General features: G+C 41.1%; 1 pseudogene; it reads left to right on the forward strand.

Moving 5' to 3' along the window:
- The window catches only part of LOC131482929 (zinc finger protein 850-like), a 420,589-nt pseudogene extending 418,812 nt beyond the window's left edge, over positions 1-1,777 (forward strand).
- The last annotated feature ends 8,595 nt before the right edge of the window (positions 1,778-10,372 follow it).

Genomic DNA, 10,372 nt, shown 5'->3' on the forward strand with positions numbered 1-10,372 from the left:
ACTTGCTTCCACTCATTTTCCACCAGCATGTGTTGCAGCCTGGCTCAGTCTAATCATCCCCAATTCCACTTTATGATGTTCTGTGCTGAAGCCTATCCAAGTACAATCCATCTGGATGTTTAGGTGAAGATAGGCAGTGGCTGGGGATTACGTGAGTGTGTGGTTGTATTCCTCTTTGTGCAGAGGCATGAAGTGCCAAGAGTCATTTCCACAGATTTAGTACAAACCTTGTGGAGTCTTCTCTTTGCTAAGTGCAACCTCATAGCTCTTGCATAAGAGCCAAAATTCTTCTTCAAGTCCCATATTATTCACTGAACCAAATGTTACCAGGAAACCTCAGTGATTCTTTCCTTTAACATAGTATAGAAAAAGATAATGAAAACCAGTTGTAGACCAAATTTTTACTGTTAATTGACCAGTTGAACTTGGAAGAGGTGAGGAGGAAGGTTACTCCCCATGAGGGGCTCAAAGATCTGGTGCCTTTTGAATGGAGAGAAAATGATATCATAGTTAATTTTAAATTTGCCTTTCCCACAGGAAGCCTGATGAAATACCATTTGAAAAGAAGCATGCCTCTAATGTCCCTGAGAAGAACCTCGAGAGTGAGAAAATTCTCAGTCAGTTTGACAAGATCCACATTTCTAAGCAGTCCTTTGAACACAGTGGACATAAGGAAACTTTCAGTGGGAAGAAGATAGTGCTCACGTGTGAGCAAGTTGATCCCAAAGACCCATGTAATCAGCAACCTGTCAGTGTGGGAGAAGCAATTCATGTTGGCTACTATAAATCTTGCCTCACCATCAAACAGAGAACTGACACAGGAGACAATTTGTGTGTGTCCAATGAGTGTAAAGAAAACATGTGCCAGAAGTCAGAACTCATTAGAGATCAGATCCTTCAAAGTGCAGAGAATCCATATGAATGCAATGAGCACAGAAAAGCCGTTCACCAGCAATTATCGCTAATTTGGCAGTGGAGACTCCAAACAAGGAAAAAATCTTATGAATGTAAGGAGTGTGGAAAAGAGTTTCCTCATAAGTCAAGCCTGATCATACATGAGAGGGTCCACACAGGGGAGAAACCTTATGAATGTAAGACGTGTGGAAAAGTTTTTTCTCGTAAGTCGCACATGAATGCACATCACAGATTGCACACTGGGGAAAAACCTTTTGAATGTATTGAGTGTGGGAAATGCTTTTCTTACAAGCAACACCTCATTGAACATCAGAGAATCCACACTGGGGAAAAACGTTACGAGTGCAATGAGTGTGGAAAAGCTTTTCTTTATAAGTCAAGCATAATCATACATAAGAGAACCCACACTGGGGAAAAGCCTTATGAGTGTAGTGAGTGTGGAAAAGCTTTTTCTACTAAGTCAAGCATTATATCACATCGGAGAATCCACACTGGGGAAAAACCTTATGAATGTAGTGAGTGTGGGAAAGGCTTTCCTGATAAGCCACAGCTCTTTAGACATCAGAGAATCCACAGTGGGGAGAAACCTTTTGAATGTAGTGAGTGTGGAAAAGCTTTTTGTTACAAGTCAAACTTTAGATCACATCAGAGAATCCACACAGGAGAGAAACCTTATGAATGTAGTGAATGTGGAAAAGCTTTTCTTTATAAGTCAAGCATGATCATACATCAAAGAATCCACTCTAGGGAAAAGCCTTATGAATGTAGTGAGTGTGGGAAAGGCTTTCCTTGTAAGCCACACCTCATTAGACATCAGAGAATCCACACTGGGGAAAAACCTTATGAATGTAGTCAGTGTGGAAAAGCTTGTTCTCAGAAGTCACACCTAATCATACATCAGAGGGTCCACACAGGGGAGAAACCTTAAGAATGTAGTGTGTATCTACAAGCCTTTACTTACCAGACAGGTTTCATTCGACATAGGAGTATCCATACAGGATTAGAACCACATGAATGTAATGAGTGGAAAATCCTTTTGGAAGCAGTCAAGTTTTATTAAACACCTGAATTCACATGGGAAGGCAGAAATATGTTACATATGTGTTAAAATTCATGTACAAAGCTTTTCCGCACAGTGGAAACCATACATGCTTCAATAAGTAGTATGTTCACAGAAATGAGCAAACACACAGCATTGAATGAAAAATCATTTTTCTGAAGTCAATCGTTAGCAGAGTCACAGACTTCAGAACTACAAAAGCATGTCAACCAAAAGACTAACCACCTGTTATGGCTGTTGAAGTTTGGAAAGAGAATGAAAAAAAAAAAAAAAACCATTAGCAAGAGTGCAAATACAAAACATTGCAAAAGGGCAATGGATGTGGAAATATACTTAGAAAGTCTCAGCAAGTGTTAAATAATAAACATAAGGAGTATCAGTTTATTTCAGAGGAGAGGGTATTTGTTGCTAAAATAATTAAGATGCAATTTGTACGTGATCTCCCTTTGTTGTGAGGTGATAAATGTGAATGCTGTTTTAACATTAATGTTGATAATAAATGCTCAGTATGTAACACTTATTTCAAAGGCCATCTTTGCCATTTACACATTTATCTTTTTTAGAATCTCAAAATCCTCATCCTATTACAGAATCATATTGGAACCACAGATATCAAATTCTGCATATTGTAGTTGTAGCTTTAAAGACCCAGATTTGAAGGACGGATCTTTTCCAGAGGCAAGGTTTTCTTGTTATATGTGGCCAGATATGGACCCAATTTGGCCACTGTGTCTCCTTGAATAATAAGTATGGGAGATCACTCCTGCATCTCTGCCTGCTTATCTCATGCAGGATGCCATAGGCACATGGCACATTGTGTCTCTGAGGTAAAACCCTGGCAGTGGTCTCTGCTTACAGAGACTCCATCTATTCCTGTTCACTGGGCATACGTCCAGAGTAGTAGGCGGTATCCTAATTTCTCTGTCCCTGCAAAGCTGTGCTAGAATTTCCCTGATAAGCAACTCTGAGAAGTTGAGTGCAACCCTGACCCTGTTTACCAGTCACACGTAATGATCATGCCCAAAGTTATAGCTTTCAGCCCAGTTGCTAGCTTATCTTCGTCTACTTGTACATGGCCTAAAACACTATGCTATCAACCCTGCTTGCAGAATATAACTGGTGACTTGATTAGAGTGTCCAGAGAGATAGGCATGCCTACTGGCCAGTTACAATAACAGTGTAGGGTGGGAGTACTGTCAAGACCACCCTCTGCTTTCCCCCTGCACTGTATGTATGCTTGTATGATCTTCCCAATTAATGGGCATCCCTCACCTGTTTGTCTCTGGTGGTTCTGCAGCCAAGCTACACCATTGTCATGGCCCTCAGGAGGCTCAGGGACTGCTGGTCAAGAAACAGCCAAGACTCTAGGAGGCATATCTCAGAGACAAAAGAATTGTCTGACATCAGACTCTTGAAGTTCCTCTTTCAGGTGGAGTTTATGTGTCAGCTGCCACCACTACTGCCCAGATTCACACTGATTTCATGTATCATGGCTTCTCACAGTAAGTTTCTTGCCATTGTATGAGCTCCTAGATGCCAATCTGTGCCTAAAATCTTTCAGTTGTAAGAGTGAGCACCAGGACCAGCATTGTTACATTGTAGGTAAACTGTCCGAGATCCTAGCCAATCCACCATGGTTTTGCTCTTGTCTTCTGGTTTTTTATCAGCTCAGCTACTGCAATTGAGCCATTGGGGATATGAACCAGTGGATGGAAGATACTTCCCTGCTTCTGGCTTTCTCACTGTAATTGGTTTTTTATCAGCTCAGCTACTGCAATTGAGCCATTGGGGATATGAACCAGTGGATGGAAGATACTTCCCTGCTTCTGGCTTTCTCACTGTACTTCTGCTTTTCAAACAAATAAAAATATTGAGAAGTGGGTCCCATGACTGGTGTTGAGGGAAATGTGAAGCCCATTGACTTGCATCTCATGTGTGACAATCTGGAGCACTTCTACTACTTAATATTTAGAGTCGAGGCCCTATCAAGACCAACAGTGATGAGAACTGAAGGCAAGAAAGGCAACATTCTTTTTTTTTTTTTTTTTTGCAAAATATGTCATGTAGAGCCCGGTGACGTGACCTAGTAGCTAAAGTCCTCACCTTGAACATGCCAGGATCCCATATGGGTGCTGGTTCTTGTCCTGGCAGCTCCACTTCCCATCCAGCTCCCTACTTGTGGCTTGGGAAAGCAGTCAAGGATTGCCCAATGCTTTGGGTTCCTCCACCCATGTTTGAGACCTGGGGCAGGTTCCAGGCTCCTGGCTCCGGATCAGCATAGCACTGGCATTGCGCTCACTTGGGGTGTGAATTATCAGAGGGAAGATGTTCCTCTCTGTCTCTCCTCCTCCCATATATATGACTTGGGAATAAAAACAAATCTGTTTTGAAAGAGTGTCGTGTAATCAATACCTCACTTAAACTAAAGAAGGAAGTTCTACATATCCTGTTGCTTCCCGCCAGATTGGTCATGTGAGCCCTAAGCTGTAAACTCTGCTATTGTTGCTTATCAGTTCCTGGCTCAGGTCCTCAGTAGACACTCCTCAGAGAGCTTCCTGCAGCAGTGAGATTCATTGAATTTTTTGCAGTTCCTGTTTTAAAATATTTCCAGTGTCTGACAGCATCCTAACATCCTTTGATTTTTGTAATTACATTTTAGGAATGTGTGGAATAGGATGGAAGGATGGGATTTACAGGAATTGGGAGAAAACAGAGGAGTGGGTCCTTTTTTCCAGTTACACATCTGCTTCAATAACCAATGGTTGGGACAACATTCAAGTTACTGGGCGTCTCCAATTTCAAGAAGCACACCACCACCTAGTTTTCTTTTGAGAAGTGCTTTCCCCTTTCCTCCTCTTCCCCTGCTCACATGATCACTTTTCAAATACAACTTCTCTGTCTCTAAAAAGATAAATTGAAAAAATGACTTTGGGATCCAGTTTCTGTATCCACCTCCTGAATGTGAGCAACTGGTATTTAGTAGAAATCTACATACTTTCTCTATCCTCACATGCACTTGCTGCTCCTGTGAGGACCCGAGCCAGACTGGAGTCCATGCTTGGAACGCTAGGTTAAGCCACTATGGCCATTTAATGAGCTGCCCTTTCTGGTGAGTACAGTGGGAGCAACTTGGGAACAAGGTAGGCCTAGATTCCACCCACCTCCAACACCATGAGGTGGGTTGGACTGAGGGAGTATGAACTAAGCATTATTTCATCAGTTGGGTTTCTGTATATGGTGTGTGTGTGTGTGATTTAATTGCACTGAATGTGTGTGTGTATTAGATCATTAAGGAGAAATTGGTGTGATCATTTCCAAATTTTCTATTTTTCCTTCCTGTTTTAGGTCAGGGTTAAATGATATTCAGAGAAGCTATACCACGTCTCCTAACCATCCTAGTACTTCAGAATGGGTACTGGACCCCTGATACCAAGCCAGGGTGTCAATGTGGCACACACCCTCCAAGGTTTCTGTCCAGGTGGTTCCAATAGTTCTGAAATGATGTCCATCTCACCAATTCAAGCAAGAGGGAACACTTTCAATGTTCATTGGCTGACATGGTTGACCTTGGTGTCTCCTTTGTCCCAGATATTTGCTGTCATTGTATGGCTGGGGTAGTTATTCAATCTCTTCTCTTCTCCTTTCTCTGGGATGGTCCAGATGTGCTTTCCATGCCTCAGTGGGCTTCCATCTCCAGGTGGAGCCGGGCCAGTTGTCCAATACTCCTTTTCAGCCGAGGAGTACCAGTTCTTGCAAGTGCACCAAGACCTTGAACCAGTTGATCCTGCCCCAGTGGAGCACCACCCTCAGCAATCACTGAGCTAGCACCACCATGCAGGCATGTCAAGTATCCAAGCCAGGTGACCTGGTGCCTGCCACACCCTCTACTCCCAGGACTCGCAGACCCAGGACTCATTGCACTGGCCAGCCAAGGACCCAGGCCAAGCAACATAAACCGCCACACATACAGCCACTGGGGCTCATAAACTGGGCTCATCACACACATGTGCCCAAGGGCCCAGACAAGGCTACCTGGGTCCCATTGGATCTCCTGCACCCAGGGATCACGTGTCCAGCATCAACATCTCCATGATTGCCGTGACTTGCCTCTACTCATTTTCCACCAGCATGTGTTGCAGCGTGGCTCAGTCTAATCATCCCCAATTCCACTTCATGTTGCTTTGTGCTGAAACCTATCTAGGAACAGCATGGCCCTGTCTCAATCCTGATGTGAATTGCGAATTGTTGTGACCTGATTCAGCACTGATCCTTCTCCCCATGCTGATTCTTAGATCTGCTAGATGATGTTAGCTAATGACTCACCTGTGCTTTTGACAGCTTTTCTAAATAATTCTTGGAGAATGCTTCCTATGTTTTCCTTTAATAGTTTAATGGTTACTTGGTATAGATTTAGTTCTTTAATCCATTTAGACTTGATTTGTGCTTAACGTGACAAGCATAGGTCTTATTTTTCTGTTCTGCAACCTGATATGCACTTGTCCCAACAGCATTTGTTGAATAGACCAGGATTTTTACCTGGACTGTTTTCAGTTTTCTTGTTAACAATTCGTTGGCCGTACATGTGTGGGCTCCTTTCTGGGGTTTCAGTGCTGTTCCACTCATCTTCTTCTCTGTTTCTGTACCAGTACCAGACTATTTTAATGAACCCTGCTCTGTAGTATGTCTTGAGGTCTGGAATTGAGATTCCTCTAGGTTGATTTTTATTCTTCAGGATAGCTTTGGCTATTCATGGTCACATATGATTCCACATTAACTTTTGCATCATCTTTTCTGTTTCTGAGAAGAATGTTGTTGGGATTTTGGGACCCTGTACCTGCATGGGAGACGTGGAAGAGGTTCCTGGTTCCCAGCTTCGGATCGGCACGCACCAGCCCTTTGCGGCTCACTTGGGCAGTGAAACATCGGATGGAAGATCTTCCTCTCTTTCTCTCCTCTTCTCTGTATATCTGGCGTTCCAATAACAATAAATCTTTAAAAAAGTAATGAATGGTTTATAGTTTTCATCATAGAGGTCTTTTGCATATTTTGTAACTTAATTCCTAGGTATTTAAGATTCATCTCCATTATTTTAGAAGGGATATTGGTTACAATTTCTTTTTTAAAGATTTTTAAATTTTTATTGAAAAGGTGGACATACACAGAGGAGGTGTGACAGAGACAAAAATGTTCTGTCCAATTGTTCACTCCCCAAGTGGCTGCAATGAAGCTGAGTTCATCTGAAACTAGGAGACAGGAGTCTCCCCAGGGTCTCCCATGCATGTGCAGGTTCCCAAAGCTTTGGGCTCCCCTCAATCATATTTCTTGACCATAGGTTGGGAGCTGAAATGAAGCAGGGCTGCTGGCATTGTAACTGGCATCCATATGGGATCCTGGCAAATTCAAGGCGACTACTTTATCCACTACACTATCATGCCAGGCCCTGTACTTAACATTTCTTAGAAATAAACTTTTTGTGTACTAGTGTCCTCACTGAGTTTTTTTGTTCTCCTGTGTAGAAAATCATGTCATCTGCAAATAGAGGTAGTTTAATTCCTCATTTGCAGTTTGGATTCCTTTAATTACTTATTCTTGCCTAATAGTTCTGGCAAGGATTTCCAATACTATATTAAAGTGTAGTGGTGTCTGTGATATTCATATCTAGTTCCAGATTTTAGTAGGAAGGTTTCCAATCTTTTCCCATTTAGAATGCTGCTTGTATTAGGGTTTTTCATAAATTAATTTGTGTTGTAAAATGTTCCTTCTATGCCTCTCTTGTTTAGGGTTTTTAACATGACAAGGTGTTGCATTTTATCAAATGCCTTCTCTACATCTATTGAGATGATCATATGCTTTTTATTTTTCATTCCATTGATGTGATGTATCACATTGATTTGTAATGGTCATCCATCGCTGCACACCTGGGATGTATCCCACCTGGTTTGTGAGAATGAACTGTCTGATGAACTGTTGGATCCTGTTGGCTAGTATTTTGTTGAGAATTTTCATCTGTGTTCATCAAGGATATTGGTCTGTAGTTCATTTTTTTGTGCTGTGTCTTTGTCTGGCTTCAGTATCAAGGTGGTATTGGCTTCATAAGAAGTTTAGAAGAATTACCTCTCATTCCATTGAAACGTTTGTGGAAGATTGGAGTAATATCCTCTTTAAATGTTTGGTAAAATTCAGCAGTGAAGCCATTTGTTCCAGGACATTTCTTGGTTGGGAGTGCTTTAATTACTGATTCAATTTCAATTTAGATTGTTAATTGCTTCTTGATTCAATTTTTGTGGATTGTATGTGTTCAAAAATCTATTCATTTCTTCTGCGTCTTCTGATTTGTTTGCATACAGTTGCTTATAATAGTTCCTAATACTTCTCTGTATATTTCACGTATCTGTTATTATGTTTGCTTTTTCTTCTCTGATGCTATTGATGCATATTTTCTTTTTTTAAAAAAAGATTTATTTATTTTTTATTACAGCCAGATATACACAGAGAGGAGGAGAGACAGAGAGGAAGATCTTCCGTCCGATGTTTCACTCCCCAAGTGAGCCGCAACGGGCCGATGGGCGCCGATCCAAAGCAGGGAACCTGGAAGCTCTTCCGGGCCTCCCACGCGGGTGCAGTGTCCCAATGCATTGGGCCGTCCTCAACTGCTTTCCCAGGCCACAGGCAGGGACCTGGATGGGAAATGGAGCTGCCGGGGCTAGAACCGGCGCCCATATGGGATTCCAGGGCTTTCAAGGTGAGGACTTTAGCTACTAGGTCACGTCACCGGGCCCATTGATGCATATTTTCTCTCTGCCCTTTTTTATATTTGTTGGTCTAGTGGGGAGTCTATTTTGTTGATGTTTCTCAAAGAACCAGCTCTTTTACTCATTGCTGTTATGTACATTTCTCTTGGTCTGTATTTGGTTTATTCCCTCCCTTATTGATTATTTCTTTTTTCCTAGTAATCTTGAGATTGCTTTGCTGTTGCTTTTCTATTTCCTACAACTGTAAGATTAAGTGATTTACTGGATGCTTTTCTAGTTTCTTAACACAAGCATTGAGATGAACATTGCTCTTTCCTTTGCCTTGATTGCGTCCCATGAGTTTTGATATGTTGTGTTGATGCCTTCACTTGTTTCAGGCTTTTTTTTTTAATTTCCCCTTTGATTTTCTCTCTAACCCATTGCTCTTTTAGAAACATTATTCAGTCTCCATGTGTTTGCAAGTTTTCCAAATTTTTTGGCTTCTTGATCTCTTGCCTCTCTCCATGATGGTCTGAAAACATGCATGCATGGTACATTGTTGACTTTTAAAAATTTGGTGATGCTTGTTTTGTTGCCTATAATACGGTCAATTCTAGAGATGCTTCCATGCACTGACAAAAAAAAAAAAAGTGCACTCTGTTGCATGGAATTAAAGGCTCAGTAGATATCAACTAAGTCCATTTGTTCTAGAGTTTGAGTGAGTTGTGTGCTTTCTTTGCTGAGTTTTTCCTTTGTTTAATCGATCCATTGATATTAATGTGGTATTAAGGTCACGCATGAAGATTATATTGGAATCTATTTCTCCCTTTAAGTCCATTAATGTTTGTTTCACACAGCCAGATGTCTTGGCATTTTGCACATACACATTTTTTATGGTGATACTGCCGGATGTCCTGGCATTTGGTGCATATACATTTATTACATTGACCTCTTCTTGGTGAATGGATCCTTTAAACAATATATGGTATCCTTCTTCATCTCTCTTAAGTTTTTTCACATTGATGTCTGTAACATCTGTTACAAGAATGGCTACCCCTGCAAAATTTTCCTTACCATTCATTTGGAGTATCTTTTTTCATGCTTTCACTTTCAGCTTCCTCTGATCTTTGTTAGTGAGATGTGTCTCCTGTAAGCAGCAGATGGATGGGTTTTGTTTTTTTTATCCAGTCTTGCAATCTATGATGTGTGATTGATATTTTTAAGCCATTTACATTCAATGTTAATATGGATAAGTGGCAAACTCCTCCTGTCATTTTAGTAATGGCTTGTCCTTTGATTTAGTCTCCTGTTTGCTCTTTAATGGAATGTTCTCCACTTTTGCCTTTGGTTTTGTTTTTTTCTCTTTCACTAAAACATATTTGAATATCAGCTGTAGGGCAGGTTTGGAGGATTTGAATATTTGGAATTTTTCTTTACTGTGGAAGAATTTTATTTCATTTTCAAAGACAAAGGAGAGCTTTATACATTATGTTGTTCTAGGCTGACACTTTTCCCTTTTAGAATCTGCAATGTGTCACTCCATTATCTTCTCTATTGTGGTGTTTTCTCTGAGAGGTCAGCTGTGAGTTTGGTTGGAGTTCCTCTATAGGTCTCTTGATTTTTCTCACGTGCACATCTAAGGATTTTTTTCTTTATGTTCAACTGA

Source organism: Ochotona princeps, chromosome 21, assembly GCF_030435755.1.
Source record: "Ochotona princeps isolate mOchPri1 chromosome 21, mOchPri1.hap1, whole genome shotgun sequence".
NCBI lineage: Eukaryota > Metazoa > Chordata > Mammalia > Lagomorpha > Ochotonidae > Ochotona > Ochotona princeps.